This window comes from Schistocerca nitens, chromosome 8 (genome assembly GCF_023898315.1).
Source record: "Schistocerca nitens isolate TAMUIC-IGC-003100 chromosome 8, iqSchNite1.1, whole genome shotgun sequence".
Taxonomy (NCBI): domain Eukaryota; kingdom Metazoa; phylum Arthropoda; class Insecta; order Orthoptera; family Acrididae; genus Schistocerca; species Schistocerca nitens.
Window position 1 is genome coordinate 243710294 of NC_064621.1, and position 18173 is coordinate 243728466.

General features: G+C 44.9%; 1 protein-coding gene and 2 non-coding genes across 3 annotated transcripts in view; 1 reads left to right on the forward strand and 2 right to left on the reverse strand.

Moving 5' to 3' along the window:
* Nucleotides 1-18173, forward strand: part of LOC126199501 (sodium channel protein para-like) — a 416386-nt gene that overhangs the window by 21322 nt on the left and 376891 nt on the right. The window lies entirely within an intron of this gene.
* Nucleotides 14770-14844, reverse strand: Trnas-cga (transfer RNA serine (anticodon CGA)). Its single transcript has one exon. It is a non-coding gene; the product is annotated as a tRNA-Ser (tRNA).
* Nucleotides 15974-16048, reverse strand: Trnas-cga (transfer RNA serine (anticodon CGA)). The gene has a single exon. It is a non-coding gene; the product is annotated as a tRNA-Ser (tRNA).

Below are 18173 nucleotides of genomic sequence, written 5' to 3' on the forward strand. Positions count from 1 at the left end.
TCACCCAGGAGAAAGTGCATTTTTAACCGGAAAAAATCCGGGAATTTTTTTTTCTTGTCCACGTATACACCCTGTATAATAACTACTGGTTTGAAGCAACACTGCTGTACAGGTTGATACATCTTTAAAATGCAACCGATTCACCGGCATGCAGCCGGCCAGCTGGCGGGCGGACGGGCAGCAGCGTTCAGCTGGCCGGCTGGCCCATTAGGCGAGCGGACGGCCGGGGAACACTATCACCGCCAGCCGGAACTCTACGCATACCTACAATAGCAAAAAAAGAAATGTGAATTATCTTGTTTAAGAATTTGTTAATACGGTATGTGCAATAAAATATTTTAGTCAATACCAGTATGTTTCCTCTCTTACCACTCTATTCATCATTTTCATCGTCATAACTAGCGGGAGAATCATTGTCGTCTTCACCATCTTCCCACAGAGCATCGTCCTCTGTTCCATCCAGTGAATTTGTGATTCCACATTTTTTGAAGGATTTCCAGTGGTTGCAGAATGGAGTCCCATGCGCCTTTCACCCATTCACATATCAGGCACAAATCCAGTCGTTTGATTTTTCCACTATTTGTGAACTTACGGTTTTCATCAGCCATCCATTGCGTATATCGCTGTTTAGTGCAGCTTTGAATGGCCGGTTTATACACACATCTAGTGGTTGTAAGATGGATGTTAGGCCTCCAGGGATAATGACCAAGTCAGTTTTCCCCCTTTTGTAATTTGTCTCGCACTTCCTTTGTTGTATGTCCACGGGAGATGTCCAGGACCAACATGTTGCGTAAATTCAGTAACGCACCAGGACGACGTTGCCAGACATGTGTCACCCAGTCAATTATAAGTTCATTGTCCATCCACCCTTTCAGATTCGCTCTCACTAATACCAGTATGCCTTTTACTGACATTTTCGGAAAAGATTTCCTTTTAAATATGATGTAAGGTGGTAGCTTTTGTCCACCGCCAGTTACACACATCACTGTACATCTTTGTTTCTCACTGCCGCCAGTTCATATCATGATGCTGGATTCTCCTTTCTTGTTCACTGTGTTGTCGAGCGGCATCTCAAAATAGACTGGTGTTTGATCCGCATTACCAATTTGCGATAATATATAGGACTGTTTACGCTGCAGATTTATCACATAACGATGAAAATTTGCTATTTTTACCTAGTAATCGCCTGGAAGCCACTGAGCGATAGTAGTTTTCCTCCGGAATCCCAAACCATTTTGGTTGAAAAACCTTGATAGCCAGCCCTGGCTAGCTTTGAAACTGGTAATGCCTAATTCTTTGGCTAAAGACAATGCTTTAAGTTGGCACAATTTACTCGTCGCCGCGCATCCGTATTGTCACTTCTCATCTACATAATCGCAGAGCCTTTCCTCGAGATCCCGATGCTTCGCTTTTTGGCCGCGAAATGCTCGGCGATTGCTATTAGTTTCTTGAAGCTGCGTTTTATTTTTTCGCCAGTCGCGGATACAACTCTCACTCATGTCGTACTTTCTTCCTGCTGCATGGTTTTCAGTATTCTCGGCTTCTTCAATAATTTTCACTTTTTCTTTAGCTGTGTACGAGCGATAACGAGAACTTGTAGCCATAATTAACAAGTTTGAAGACATTAATACTTCACTCCTAACGTGCTACTGATACGTCACAGACTGACGCCGCAACAATGCAATAGTATAATGGAATGTATTGTTGGAGACGGAGCAGTACCAACAATGTTTCGAATAATCCACACACCCCAGTGTTTCGTCGTAAAATACGGTAAAAAACATGCACGGATTATTCAAGTATATACGGTAAATGGTTGCCCATGAATCAGAATACACCAGTTGAAGAAAGACATCAACAGCAAGTTATGTTCTCTGGATAGTTTTGCTGATAAATCTATCTAGTTCAAAATTAATTCCCTGAGTGCAAATGTTTTAAGTGGCAGTTGTATTAGGTACAGCTATACTACAGAAAATTTAAATAGTCTAGGTGCAGTGTTTATAAACACAAATAATTTGTAAGCAGCAGTTGCCTAGGTAAGGATGGTTTACATTTAAAGAGGTTAGAATCCAAAATTCTTACTAAAATATTTTCTGACTTGTGTAATAATTTATCTATATTAATAATAAAACCATAAAACTTTTATGTATGTATGTTGAAAATATTTGCCAAAAACTGATCTAGGGTGATGTACGGAGCGTAACAGAATACAATTTAAAAAAGCAACTTTATCTGTCTGTTTGTTTAGTTGAACACACTGATCTCAAAAACTCCTGGAAATATCCCACTAACACCAACCTATCCGAACTCCGGAGATGGGAACTTGCTCTTCAATATATCCTCTCTTCCCGTTATCCACCAGGCCTCAATCTCCGCTAATTTCAAGTTGCCGCCACTCACACCTCACCCGTCATTCAACAACATCTTTGCCTCTGCACTTCTGCCTCGACTGACATCTCTGCCCAAACTCTTTGTCTTTAATTGTGTATGCTTGTGTCTGTATATGTGTGGATGGATATGTGTGTGTGTGCGAGTGTATACCCGTCCTTTTTTCCCCCTAAGGTAAGTCTTTCCGCTCCCGGGACTGGAATGACTCCTTACCCTCTCCCTTAAAACACACATCCTTTCGTCTTTCCCTCTCCTTCCCTCTTTCCTGATGAGGCAACAGTTTGTTGCGAAAGCTTGAATTTTGTGTGTTTGTTTGTGTTTGTTTGTGTGTCTATCGACCTGCCAGCACTTTCGTTCGGTAAGTCACATCATCTGTGTTTTTAGATGTATTTTTCCCACGTGGAATGTTTCCCTCTATTATATTCAAAAGATGCGAAAGCTGTTGTCAGGTTGTTGGTGTAATGGTTCAGGGATTCCGGACTGGAGCAGATTCGTTTGCCACGAAGACCTAGGCTGTAGGGAAGGGACCGTTTGATGTGGAATGGGTGGCAACTGTCATAATGGAGGTACTGTTGCTTGTTGGTGGGTTTGATGTGGACGGACGTGTGAAGCTGGCCATTGGACAGGTGGAGGTCAACGTCAAGGAAAGTGGCATGGGATTTGGAGTAGGACCAGGTGAATCTGATGGAACCAAAGGAGTTGACGTTGGAGAGGAAATTCTGGAGTTCTTCTTCACTGTGAGTCCAGATCATGAAGATGTCATCAATAAACCTGTACCAAACTTTGGGTTGGCAGGCCTGGGTAACCAAGAAGGCTTCCTCTAAGCGACCCATGAATAGGTTGGCGTACGAGGGGGCCATCCTGGTACCCATGGCTGTTCCCTTTTTTTTTATATATATATATATATATATATATATATATATATATATATATATATATATATATATATATATATATATATATATATAATGGAGGGAAACATTCCACGTAGGAAAAAAAAAAAAAAAAAAAAAAAGAAAAGAAGATGATGTGACTTACCAAATGAAAGTGCTGGCAGGTCGACAGACACACAAAACCTTCCCTCTTTCCTGATGAGGCAACAGTTTGTTGCGAAAGCTTGAATTTTGTGTGTATGTTTGTGTTCGTTTGTGTGTCTGTCGACCTGCCAGCACTTTCATTTGGTAAGTCACATCATCTTTTTTTAGATATAGATGATGTGACTTACCAAACGAAAGCGCTGGCACGTCGATAGACACACAAACAAACACAAACTTACACACAAAATTCAAGCTTTCGCAACAAACTGTTGCCTCATCAGGAAAGAGGGAAGGAGAGGGAAAGACGAAAGGATGTGGGTTTTAAGGGAGAGGGTAAGGAGTCATACCAATCCCGGGAGCGGAAAGACTTACCTTAGGGGGAAAAAAGGACGGGTATACACTCGCACACACACACATATCCATCCACACATATACAGACACAAGCAGACATATTATACATATTTCCCACGTGGAATGTTTCCCTCTATTATATTGATATCAGTAATTTGAACCCAACAATTACGTTTTTTATTGTCACTGTTGCATTTCGAAATCTTTTCTGTTGTCTTATTTTCTCTTTCTGTTTTTGCCAGTAGTTTCACTTTTTATCCACCTTCTCCTTTTTACCGTAATCTGCAATCAATTTTATCCCGCCTATATATACTCAATAATACGTAACCCACTTCCAAACCATAACCAAAAAAATATTTTTGCCGCTTTCAACACTACCGCCGCTATAAAATCCACCATTTCTAGTTCACAAACAGTTCCTTTCACCTTTTAAACAACCATTTTGGCTAGTTCTAATAACTTTCGCTTTATTTCCATTTCCGTTTTTCCCACATCACTGATAATTTTTATCCGCTCCCCACAGGTTTTAACATCAATTTTTCTTCGTCAGACAATTGTTAGCCTCATTTTCATAATCTGCCACCACAAAACCACTCCTTTTAATACATTACACGCAGTTTTTTCGAAATTTTCCGGAATTTCTCCGTCCTTCAACGTGTTTTGGCAGCAACACAACCACCTAACCTTTGTGCACATCGTTGTCTACCAACCCAAGTCCAACATAGCCCAGCTGTAACCAACACCTTCTCGCTTTTTTTCACACCAGATCTCCAGTTACCTTCCAGTTCACCTTTATCTCTCCCCATATATTTTTATTTTCATTTTCATTTCAGCCTCATGTTACACTTTTCACCTTCTTATACCATGTCATCCTCACAACACCCCCACAACGACCCCATTAAGTTTTATTTACATTCCCTCCGCAAACATGCCTTCGCCCTAGCCAGATTAGGCTCTCATATTCTATTTTCTCAGGCTTGTCTGACATTTGGCATTACCCCCAAAGGCCTCACACTTAAAGTTCCCATCTCTGGCTGCAACCCTTCTTTCCATCAGTCCCTATACCAGTTCCAAACTGAACAATCCATTGCCCTCACCCACCTAATCCTTCACCTACACATCAACTCAACCAATGAACACACCCGTCAACTCCTATCCTTAATAAAAGTCCTTAATCTTTCCTCCCCCACATCCACACCGGCTGTTCAGAGCATCCTCCTACAGGACAACCGTAAATTAGAACAGCATGCCACCCTCCACCTCAAAAAACTATCCAATCTCCTGGTTTCCCACGTCCGGAAAGGCAACTCACTCACCCTTCACAACCATTCCAGCAAACCTCAACCTCCTCTCATTGCACACAAACCCAGTCTCTCCCATCTACTCAATCTCCCACTTCCAGCTCCACTCCCTCCAAAACCTCAAAATTCCAATCAACACAATCTGGAACCACAACACCCTAATTCAGTAGTTAACCTTTCCTCCAAACCTCTCTCCCAATCTGAAACCTCTGTCCTATCCAAAGGCCTCACCTTCAGCCCCACTCACAGATTCAACCAAACAGCCCTCGTCAAAGATTTACTGTCCTACACTCGTACTCTCTGCTGGAACTATCACTTTGCCACGAAGAAATATGATCCTAATCCTACTCCTAATGATCCAACTCCCCAAGACACCATCCAAATTGAACCCTGCCTGGAACAGTTCCGTCCTCCGTCGCAGCGGGACCCACCTCCTCTTCCTCAAAATCACCCTCTCCAAACCTTCCAGGAATATCTGACTTCCAGCCTTGCATCTCAATCCTTCTTAAAAAACCTTAATCCTACTCCCAACATCACCACTGCTGAAGCCCAGGCTATCTGTGATCTGAAGGCTGACCGATCCATCGTCATTCTTCCGGCGGACAAGGGTTCCACGACCGTGGTACTTGATCGTCGGGAGTATGTGGCTTAGGGACTGTGTCAGCTTTCAGACAACACCACATACAAAGTTTGCCAAGGTAACCCCACTCCCGATGTCCAGGTGGAGCTTCAAGGAATCCTCAGAACCTTAGGCCCCCTGCAAAACCTTTCACCTGACTCCATCAACCTCCTGACCCCACCGACACCCTGCACCCCTACCTTCTACCTTCTTCCTAAAATCCACAAACCCAATCATCCCGGCCGCCCCATTGTAGCTGGTTACCAAGCCCCCACAGAACGTGTCTCTGCCTACATAGATCAACACCTTCAACCCATTACATGCAGTCTCCCATCCTTCATCAAAGACACCAACCACTTTCTCGAACGCCTGGAATCCTTACCCAATCTGTTACCCCCAGAAACCATCCTTGTAACCATTGATGCCACTTCCTTATACACAAATATTCCACACGTCCAGGGCCTCGCTGTGATGGAGCATTTCCTTTCACGCCGATCACCTGCCACCCTACCTAAAACCTCTTTCCTCATCACCTTAGCCAGCTTCATCCTGACCCACAACTTCTTCACTTTTGAAGGCCAGACATACCAACAATTAAAGGGAACAGCCATGGGTACCAGGATGGCCCCCTCGTACGCCAACCTATTCATGGGTCGCTTAGAGGAAGCCTTCTTGGTTACCCAGGCCTGCCAACCCAAAGTTTGGTACAGATTTATTGATGACATCTTCATGACCAGGACTCACAGTGAAGAAGAACTCCAGAATTTCCTCTCCAACGTCAACTCCTTTGGTTCCATCAGATTCACCTGGTCCTACTCCAAATCCCATGCCACTTTCCTTGACGTTGACCTCCACCTGTCCAATGGCCAGCTTCACACGTCCGTCCACATCAAACCCACCAACAAGCAACAGTACCTGCATTATGACAGCTGCCACCCATTCCACATCAAACGGTCCCTTCCCTACAGCCTAGGTCTTCGTGGCAAACGAATCTGCTCCAGTCCGGAATCCCTGAACCATTACACCAACAACCTGACAACAGCTTTCGCATCTCGCAACTACCCTCCCGACCTGGTACAAAAGCAAATAACCAGAGCCACTTCCTCATCCCCTCAAACCCAGAATCCCCCACAGAAGAACCACAAAAGTGCCCCACTTGTGACATGATACTTTCCGGGACTGGGCCAGACTCTGAATGTGGCTCTCCAGCAGGGATACGACTTCCTCAAATCCTGCCCTGAAATGAGATCCATCCTTCATGAAATCCTCCCCACTCCACCAAGAGTGTCTTTCCGCCGTCCACCTAACCTTCGTAACCTGTTAGTTCATCCCTATGAAATCCCCAAACCACCTTTCCTACCCTCTGGCTCCTATCCTTGTAACCGCCCCCGGTGTAAAGCCTGTCCCATGCACCCTCCCACCACCACCTACTCCAGTCCTGTAACCCGGAAGGTGTACACGATCAAAGGCAGAGCCACATGTGAAAGCACCCACGTGATTTACCAACTGACCTGCCTACACTGTGATGCATTCTATGTGGGAATGACCAACAACAAACTGTCCATTCGCATGAATGGACACAGGCAGACAGTGTTTGTTGGTAATAAGGATCACCCTGTGGCTAAACATGCCTTGGTGCACGGCCAGCACATCTTGGCACAGTGTTACACCGTCCGGGTTATCTGGATACTTCCTACCAACACCAACCTATTCGAACTCCGGAGATGGAAACTTGCTCTTCAATATATCCTCTCTTCCCGTTACCCACCAGGCCTCAATCTCCGCTAATTTCAAGTTGCCGCCACTCATACCTCACCTGTCATTCAACATCATCTTTGCCTCTTCACTTCCGCCTCGACTGACATCTTTGCCCAAACTCTTTGTCTTTAAATATGTCTGCTTGTGTCTGTATAGGTGTGGATGGATATGTGTGTGTGTGCGAGTGTATACCCATCCTTTTTTCCCCCTGAGGTAAGTCTTTCCGCTCCCGGGATTGGAATGACTCCTTACCCTCTCCCTTAAAACCCACATCCTCTCGTCTTTCCCTTTCCTTCCCCCTTTCCTGATGAGGCAACAGTTTGTTGCGAAAGCTTGAATTTTGTTTGTGTGTTTGTGTTTGTTTGTGTGTCTATCGACGTGCCAGTGCTTTCGTTTGGTAAGTCACATCATCTTTGTTTTTAGATATATTTTTCCCACGTGGAATGTTTCCCTCTATTAATATACACACAAAATTCAAGCTTTCGCAACAAACTGTTGCCTCATCAGGAAAGAGGGAAGGAGAGGGAAAGACGAAAGGATGTGGGTTTTAAGGGAGAGGGTAAGGAGTCATTCCAATCCCGGGAGCGGAAAGACTTACCTTAGGGGGAAAAAAGGACAGGTATACACTCGCACACACACACATGGATGGATATGTGTGTGTGTGCGAGTGTATACCTGTCCTTTTTTCCCCCTAAGGTAAGTCTTTCCGCTCCCGGGATTGGAATGACTCCTTACCCTCTCCCTTAAAACCCACATCCTTTCGTCTTTCCCTCTCCTTCCCTCTTTCCTGATGAGGCAACAGTTTGTTGCGAAAGCTTGAATTTTGTGTGTATATTTGTGTTTGTTTGTGTGTCTATCGACCTGCCAGCGCTTTTGTTTGGTAAGTCTCATCATCTTTCTTTTTATATATATATATATATATATATATATATATATATATATATATATATATATATATATATATATATATATATATATATATATATATATAGGTGGGGGGTGGAGACATTGGAGCCTTAGGTCAGGTCATATGAAAGGATAAAGGATGTCCAGGAGGGGGCGGGGGATTTGTGGAGATGATCTGACCTTATTATAACATTAGCCAGCATGACCTTGTTGTTCTGTTACTGTGAACAGCTGAAATCAAGAGGAAACGACAGCCATTATTTTTCTCGAGGACATGTTTTCCCACTGTATGGTTAAACAGTGATGATATCCTCTTGGGTAAAATATTCTGGAGGTACAGTAGCCCCCTTTCAGATCTCCAGGTAAAACAAAACTGGCATTCTGCAGGTCAGAGTTTTGATTGTTAGATCTCTTAATTGGGTAGGTGTCTCAGAACATTTAAAAAGAGAAATGGATAGGTTGAAATCAGATACAATGAGAATTAGTGGTGTCGTGACAGGTAGAAGAGGACTTCTAGTAAGACAGAGAAAGAAGCCATAGGATAGGACATTGTTTCTGTTAAACAGAATGGGAACATTGTAAAGGACAATTCATATGTAACAGAGACTGTATAAATACTTTTTAAAAGAAGGAGAGAAAACAGGTGCAAATTGTCAGAAGAGAAATCAAAACAGTACACTGACAAAGCAATACAGAGGGCTTTTAGTGAATTAAAAATTAGTGTCACATCCCCATCTGAAATAAGGAAGATCACCATGAGGCTAAAACATAAAACTTTGTGTGGAACGGACAATCTCTAATAACATACAAAAAAGTGGTGGCCCTGTAATAATGTAATATTCTTAGTCAGTTACTTAATGCATTATTAACCTGGGATGTTTTCTCAGAAAGATTGAAATTTGCATTTGGTAGTCCTCTTTATAAGAAGGATGGCGCCATGGATGTCAGTAACTGTCATCCAATGTAACTCTGTACATTATTTTCTAAAAGTTTTGAGAAGTTGCCGTACACCAAGATTGTCACCTCGTTGTGTAGACGGTCACCTCCTGTGTAGTAATGGGACACTTAGCCAATCACAGTTTTGGTCATTCTACTGAGTCAGCTACACTCCTGGAAACTGAAATAAGAACACCGTGAATTCATTGTCCCAGGAAGGGGAAACTTTATTGACACATTCCTGGGGTCAGATACATCACATGATCACACTGACAGAACCACAGGCACATAGACACAGGCAACAGAGCATGCACAATGTCGGCACTAGTACAGTGTATATCCACCTTTTGCAGCAATGCAGGCTGCTATTCTCCCATGGAGACGATCATAGAGATGCTGGATGTAGTCCTGTGGAACGGCTTGCCATGCCATTTCCACCTGGCGCCTCAGTTGGACCAGCGTTCGTGCTGGACGTGCAGACCGCGTGAGACGACGCTTCATCCAGTCCCAAACATGCTCAATGGGGGACAGATCCGGAGATCTTGCTGGCCAGGGTAGTTGACTTACACCTTCTAGAGCACGTTGGGTGGCACGGGATACATGCGGACGTGCATTGTCCTGTTGGAACAGCAAGTTCCCTTGCCGGTCTAGGAATGGTAGAACGATGGGTTCGATGACAGTTTGGATGTACCGTGCACTATTCAGTGTCCCCTCGACGATCACCAGTGGTGTACGGCCAGTGTAGGAGATCGCTCCCCACACCATGATGCCGGGTGTTGGCCCTGTGTGCCTCGGTCGTATGCAGTCCTGATTGTGGCGCTCACCTGCACGGCGCCAAACACGCATACGACCATCATTGGCACCAAGGCAGATGCGACTCTCATCGCTGAAGACGACACGTCTCCATTCGTCCCTCCATTCACGCCTGTCGCGACACCACTGGAGGCGGGCTGCATGATGTTGGGGCGTGAGCGGAGGACGGCCTAACGGTGTGCGGGACCATAGCCCAGCTTCATGGAGACGGTTGCGAATGGTCCTCGCCAATACCCCAGGAGCAACAGTGTCCCTAATTTGCTGGGAAGTGGCGGTGCGGTCCCCTACGGCACTGCGTAGGATCCTACGGTCTTGGCGTGCATCCGTGCGTCGCTGCGGTCCGGTCCCAGGTCGACGGGCACGTGCACCTTCCGCCGACCACTGGCGACAACATCGATGTACTGTGGAGACCTCACGCCCCACGTGTTGAGCAATTTGGCGGTACGTCCACCCGGCCTCCCGCATGCCCACTATACGCCCTCGCTCAAAGTCCGTCAACTGCACATACGGTTCACGTCCACGCTGTTGCGGCATGCTACCAGTGTTAAAGACTGCGATGGAGCTCCGTATGCCACGGCAAACTGGCTGACACTGATGGCGGCGGTGCACAAATGCTGCGCAGCTAGCGCCATTCGACGGCCAACACCACGGTTCCTGGTGTGTCCGCTGTGCCGTGAGTGTGATCATTGCTTGTACAGCCCTCTCGCAGTGTCCGGAGCAAGTATGGTGGGTCTGACACACCGGTGTCAATGTGTTCTTTTTTCCGTTTCCAGGAGTGTATTTATACATTTACTGAATGTATAATAACATCTTTAAATGATAAAATATCACCAATTAGGATCTTCTGTAATTTATCAAAGGCTTTCTTTTAGTGAAGTTAAGTTTTTATGGAAACAGTAGTACTCATTTAAGAAACAGTGCAGAAAGTAACTGTAGGCTGTTTGAGTAATTCAAAGAGGAATGTCACATCACCTACATGGGGAGAAACTACAATGGGAGTCCAACAAGGTTTGATCATTGGCCCATTATTGTTCTTGCTTTATGTCATTTTGTTTGAATCAGGGACAGAATTAGTCCCATTTGCAGATGAAACAAGCATTTCTGTGTAGCAAAGACATACCAACAGATAAAATAGTAGATGATGTTTTGGCGAACATTACTGAATGATTTAACACAAATGGGCTATCTTTAAACAGTGAAAAATGAAGTTCATCCAATTTTGGATTGTCAGAAATATCTTACTTCTTATTAACCGTGTATATCAACAAGAAATAATAAACAGGACAGAAGGTTGTAAGTTCTTAGTTGTGTGCAAGCAAAACATACTAATTTCACAAAAGAAAGTAATTAGTATTATGTGTGGAGTTCACACACTTACTTCCTGCAGATATCTATTTAAGCAGCTGGGAACTTACGTACATTTATGCACTTATGAAATTTTTCTGATCAACAATCCATCCAAGAGAGTGAAAGAGATATTCACGACTACAACTCTAGGAGGAAAAATTCTCTGTATTACCCTTTAGTATATCTAACTGTGGCATAGGAAGGCGTGAAATATGCAGTTATAAAACTCTTTGACAATCTACCCGTGTCTAACATAAATGGCTACAATGTAGGCAAATTAATATTGTTTTTAATTCTTAAGTTTTTTAGTTGTAAGTAAGCGTACTTTGTTTGTTCTTTTACGTGCTTCACATCATAAAGTTTATGATGAATTTCATCTGTAGAATAAGTAACAAATTAATCAACTAACTGAGTACAGGGTTATAACTAGTGCAGAAGTAGGTCTAACAATTAGTCGTCAGCTACTATGAACAGCTTAGTGAATGCTTTATCATAGAAAAGATAGAGATGACAGCAATAGTACAAATTTGTATGCCAGCCAACACTGCAGATGATGGAGAAATGGTCTTTCTGTTTTGCTTACCAACCATTACCATGATCGAAAGTATCGTTAATGTCATTACTAAAATTAAGTCTGCAACCACAGAAGACACAAGGTCTGTCGACAAGTGCAGTAGCAGCAACACTCTTAACTGGTATGCGGTTCTTCTTGTCTCCAGCAGTTGTGGCGAACTCGATGTTCTCGATGGTTTTATATACTGTCTGTTTAGAATGGCGGATGAATTCGCCGTGTAGCTATTAAGTCTCTTATGATATCACATATACAAGAAAGGTTTAATATACAAGTACACTAATTGTAGTCAGAAAGAAAAAAACTCTCCATTGCTTTGGTATAGCATTCTGAATCTCTTGATGATCTTCCCAATATCCACATCTGTATTCATGTCAGAAAAAGATGAAATGTAACACAAAAAAGGATAGAAGACACAAACAAAATTTACATATGGAAAAAAAATTGAACAAAACCTTTGTATATGAATTCTCTCACATGTAATTAACTTAGGCGCTCTCATATAACCAGAATATAACACATGACATACTTCTGTAGTGTTTCGCCCAATATGCAATTCCAGAAAAATGCAAATGGTATACATGACTAACAATTGGCTATGATCGGAGATTTGCTTTTCCCCTCATGAGTAGTGGTCCTCTTCATGTCCCTGCAGTTGAAGTCAGTACAGTTGATGTGAAAAAGTGGAAGACAGATTTGCTCTAACTTTGTTGACATACTGTTGAAAAACTGACTTATGTTGACACTGGAATATCTAAATCTAAATTTTTACTCTTCAAGGCAGCTTATATTGTATACTACTGCCCCTCATCCTATACTGTCCTATTCATAAATGTAATGGTGGAAAAGGTGCAGTCAATCAGCTTCTGTATGAGTTTGTGGCACAGAGTTTAGGACAGTGAACCTGTATTCATTAGGAAAATGGTTCAAATCTGCCTCTGACCATCCAGATTTGTTTTCCATCATTTCCCTAAATCTCTCCTGGCAAATGCTGGCATGAATCCTTTGCAGGAATTTTTACAGTATGTGTTTCCATGATGTGAATCACTACTCTATTAACTCTCATATTGGAGTTCAGTGAGAATCTTGGTCATGTTATTTTACTGACTAATGGAACCTATAATAAAATACCTAGTATTTCTTTGAATTTTGTCTATTTCCTTCTTGTATGAATTGAATTTCTTTACAATTCTATCAATGAACTGTAAAGTGGCATCAGCTTCTCATAGAACTAGTTTTGTGTAGTCATTCCTCATTAAACCATTTCATGTGAATACTACTACATATTGTAGCTTATGATTCTTTCTGTATTGATCACCAATCGGATAATCAAAAAATAAAATGTCTCTCCAACATTTTACATGAGATGTGTTACATTTGAATTTGTAGGACAGCTATCAGTCCCTGCAGGCCTCATTGTACTTTACTGCAGTGTTCTGTCATTGTGACTTCCCTATACACAACAGCATCAATAACAAACAGTGTCATATACACACAGAGCTTATGTTTTACTCTTTAAGGTCTTATTTTGTTCACTAGGCAGTCATGAGGAACAGAATCAAATGTATTTCACAAGCCAAGGAACACTTCATTAACATATTGTTTCTGTCTACCGCATTATGGATTTTTATGATGGAACAAAACTAGCTAATGAATAATAAAACCATATAAAAACCATTTTAGGCTGTTAGTTTTATTTTTCAATGTGCTATTGTTGTACTAAATATATATTACTGGTCAGTTTTAGCCTCAGGTCATTTTCAAATGTATAGCATTGGTGATATGTGTGTTACATTTAAAACTGTTTCATGCTGAAACTTCCTGGCAGATTAAAACTGTGTGCCCGACCGAGACTCGAACTCGGGAACTTTGACTTTCGCGGGCAAGTGCTCTACCAACTGAGCTACCGAAGCACGACTCACGCCCGGCACTCACAGCTTTACTTCTGCCAGTACCTCGTCTCCTACCTTCCAAACTTTACAGAAGCTCTCCTGCGAAACTAGCAGAACTAGCACTCCTGAAAGAAAGGATATTGCGGAGACATGGCTTAGCCACAGCCTGGGGGATGTTTCCAGAATGAGATTTTCACTCTGCAGCGGAGTGTGCGCTGATATGAAACTTCCTGGCAGATTAAAACCGTGTGCCTGACCGAGACTCGAACTCGGGACCTTTGCCTTTCGCGGGCAAGTGCTCTACCAACTGAGCTACCGAAGCACGACTCACGCCCGGCACTCACAGCTTTACTTCTGCCAGTACCTCGTCTCCTACCTTCCAAACATTACAGAAGCTCTCCTGCGAAACTTGCAGAACTAGCACTCCTGAAAGAAAGGACATTGCGGAGACATGGATTAGCAACAGCCTGGGGGATGTTTCCGGAATGAGACTTTCACTCTGCAGCGGAGTGAGCACTGATATGAAACTTCCTGGCAGATTAAAACTGTGTGCCCGACCGAGACTCGAACTCGGGACCTTTGCCTTTCGCGGGCAAGTGCTCTACCAACTGAGCTACCGAAGCACGACTCACGCCCGGCACTCACAGCTTTACTTCTGCCAGTACCTCGTCTGCTACCTTCCAAACTTTACAGAAGCTCTCCTGCGAAACTTGCAGAACTAGCACTCCTGAAAGAAAGGATATTGCGGAGACATGGCTTAGCCACAGCCTGGGGGATGTATCCAGAATGAGATTTTCACTCTGCAGCGGAGTGTGCGCTGATATGAAACTTCCTGGCTAATTATAACTGTGTGCCCGACCGAGACTCGAACTCGGGACCTTTGCCTTTCGGGGGCAAGTGCTCTACCAACTGAGCTACCGAAGCACGACTGACGCCCGGCACTCACAGCTTTACTTCTGCCAGTACCTCGTCTCCTACCTTCCAAACTTTACAGAAGCTCTCCTGCAAAACTTGCAGAACTAGCACTCCTGAAAGAAAGGATGTTGCGGAGACATGGCTTAGCCACAGCCTGGGGGATGTTTCCAGAATGAGATTTTCACTCTGCAGCGGAGTGTGCGCTGATATGAAACTTCCTGGCAGATTAAAACTGTGTGCCCGACCGAGACTCGAACTCGGGACCTTTGCCTTTCGCGGGCAAGTGCTCTACCAACTGAGCTACCGAAGCACGACTCACGCCCGGCACTCACAGCTTTACTTCTGGCAGTACCTCGTCTCCTACCTTCCAAACTTTACAGAAGCTCTCCTGCGAAACTTGCAGAACTAGCACTCCTGAAAGAAAGGATATTGCGGAGACATGGCTTAGCCACGGCCTGGGGGATGTTTCCAGAATGAGATTTTCACTCTGCAGCGGAGTGTGCGCTGATATGAAACTTCCTGGCAGATTAAAACTGTGTGCCTGACCGAGACTCGAACTCGGGACCTTTGCCTTTCGTGGGCAAGTGCTCTACCAACTGAGCTACCGAAGCATGACTCACGCCCGGCACTCACAGCTTTACTTCTGCCAGTACCTCGTCTCCTACCTTCCAAACTTTACAGAAGCTCTCCTGCGAAACTTGCAGAACTAGCACTCCTGAAAGAAAGGATATTGCGGAGACATGGCTTAGCCACAGCCTGGGGGATGTTTCCAGAATGAGATTTTCACTCTGCAGCGGAGTGTGCGCTGATATGAAATTTCCTGGCAGATTAAAACTGTGTGCCCGACCGAGACTCGAACTCGGGACCTTTGCCTTTCGCGGGCAAGTGCTCTACCAACTGAGCTACTGAAGCACGACTCACGCCCGGCACTCACAGCTTTACTTCTGCCAGTACCTCGTCTCCTACCTTCCAAACTTTACAGAAGCTCTCCTGCGAAACTTGCAGAACTAGCACTCCTGAAAGAAAGGATATTGCGGAGACATGGCTTAGCCACAGCCTGGGGGATGTATCCAGAATGAGATTTTCACTCTGCAGCGGAGTGTGCGCTGATATGAAACTTCCTGGCTAATTATAACTGTGTGCCCGACCGAGACTCGAACTCGGGACCTTTGCCTTTCGGGGGCAAGTGCTCTACCAACTGAGCTACCGAAGCACGACTGACGCCCGGCACTCACAGCTTTACTTCTGCCAGTACCTCGTCTCCTACCTTCCAAACTTTACAGAAGCTCTCCTGCAAAACTTGCAGAACTAGCACTCCTGAAAGAAAGGATGTTGCGGAGACATGGCTTAGCCACAGCCTGGGGGATGTTTCCAGAATGAGATTTTCACTCTGCAGCGGAGTGTGCGCTGATATGAAACTTCCTGGCAGATTAAAACTGAGTGCCCGACCGAGACTCGAACTCGGGACCTTTGCCTTTCGCGGGCAAGTGCTCTACCAACTGAGCTACCGAAGCACGACTGACGCCCGGCACTCACAGCTTTACTTCTGCCAGTACCTCGTCTCCTACCTTCCAAACTTTACAGAAGCTCTCCTGCGAAACTTGCAGAACTAGCACTCCTGAAAGAAAGGATATTGCGGAGACATGGCTTAGCCACGGCCTGGGGGATGTTTCCAGAATGAGATTTTCACTCTGCAGCGGAGTGTGCGCTGATATGAAACTTCCTGGCAGATTAAAACTGTGTGCCTGACCGAGACTCGAACTCGGGACCTTTGCCTTTCGTGGGCAAGTGCTCTACCAACTGAGCTACCGAAGCATGACTCACGCCCGGCACTCACAGCTTTACTTCTGCCAGTACCTCGTCTCCTACCTTCCAAACTTTACAGAAGCTCTCCTGCGAAACTTGCAGAACTAGCACTCCTGAAAGAAAGGATATTGCGGAGACATGGCTTAGCCACAGCCTGGGGGATGTTTCCAGAATGAGATTTTCACTCTGCAGCGGAGTGTGCGCTGATATGAAATTTCCTGGCAGATTAAAACTGTGTGCCCGACCGAGACTCGAACTCGGGACCTTTGCCTTTCGCGGGCAAGTGCTCTACCAACTGAGCTACTGAAGCACGACTCACGCCCGGCACTCACAGCTTTACTTCTGCCAGTACCTCGTCTCCTACCTTCCAAACTTTACAGAAGCTCTCCTGCGAAACTTGCAGAACTAGCACTCCTGAAAGAAAGGATATTGCGGAGACATGGCTTAGCCACAGCCTGGGGGATGTTTCCAGAATGAGATTTTCACTCTGCAGCGGAGTGTGCGCTGATATGAAACTTGCTGGCAGATTAAGACTGTGTGCCCGACCGAGACTCGAACTCGGGACCTTTGCCTTTCGCGCGCAAGTGCTCTACCAACTGAGCTACCGAAGCATGACTCACGCCCGGCACTCACAGCTTTACTTCTGCCAGTACCTCGTCTCCTACCTTCCAAACTTTACAGAAGCTCTCCTGCGAAACTTGCAGAACTAGCACTCCTGAAAGATAGGATATTGCGGAGACATGGCTTAGCCACAGCCTGGGGGATGTTTCCAGAATGAGATTTTCACTCTGCAGCGGAGTGTGCACTGATATGAAACTTCCTGGCAGATTAAAACTGTGTGCCCGACCGAGTCTCGAACTCGGGACCTTAGCCTTTCACGGGCAAGTGCTCTACCAACTGAGCTACCGAAGCACGACTCACGCCCGGCACTCACAGCTTTACTTCTGCCAGTACCTCGTCTCCTACCTTCCAAACTTTACCGAAGCTCTCCTGCGAAACTTGCAGAACTAGCACTCCTGAAAGAAAGGATATTGCGGAGACATGGCTTAGCCACAGCCTGGGGGATGTTTCCAGAATGAGATTTTCACTCTGCAGCGGAGTGTGCGCTGATATGAAACTTCCTGGCTGATTAAAACTGTGTGCCCGACTGAGACTCGAACTCGGGACCTTTGCCTTTCGCGGGCAAGTGCTCTACCAACTGAGCTACCGAAGCACGACTCACGCCCGGCACTCACAGCTTTACTTCTGCCAGTACCTCGTCTCCTACCTTCCAAACTTTACAGAAGCTCTCCTGCGAAAGTTGCAGAACTAGCACTCCTGAAAGAAAGGATATTGCGGAGACATGGCTTAGCCACAGCCTGGGGGATGTTTCCAGAATGAGATTTTCACTCTGCAGCGGAGTGTGCGCTGATATGAAACTTCCTGGCAGATTAAAACTGTGTACCCGACCGAGACTCGAACTCGGGAACTTTGCCTTTCGCGGGCAAGTGCTCTACCAACTGAGCTACCGAAGCACGACTCACGCCCGGCACT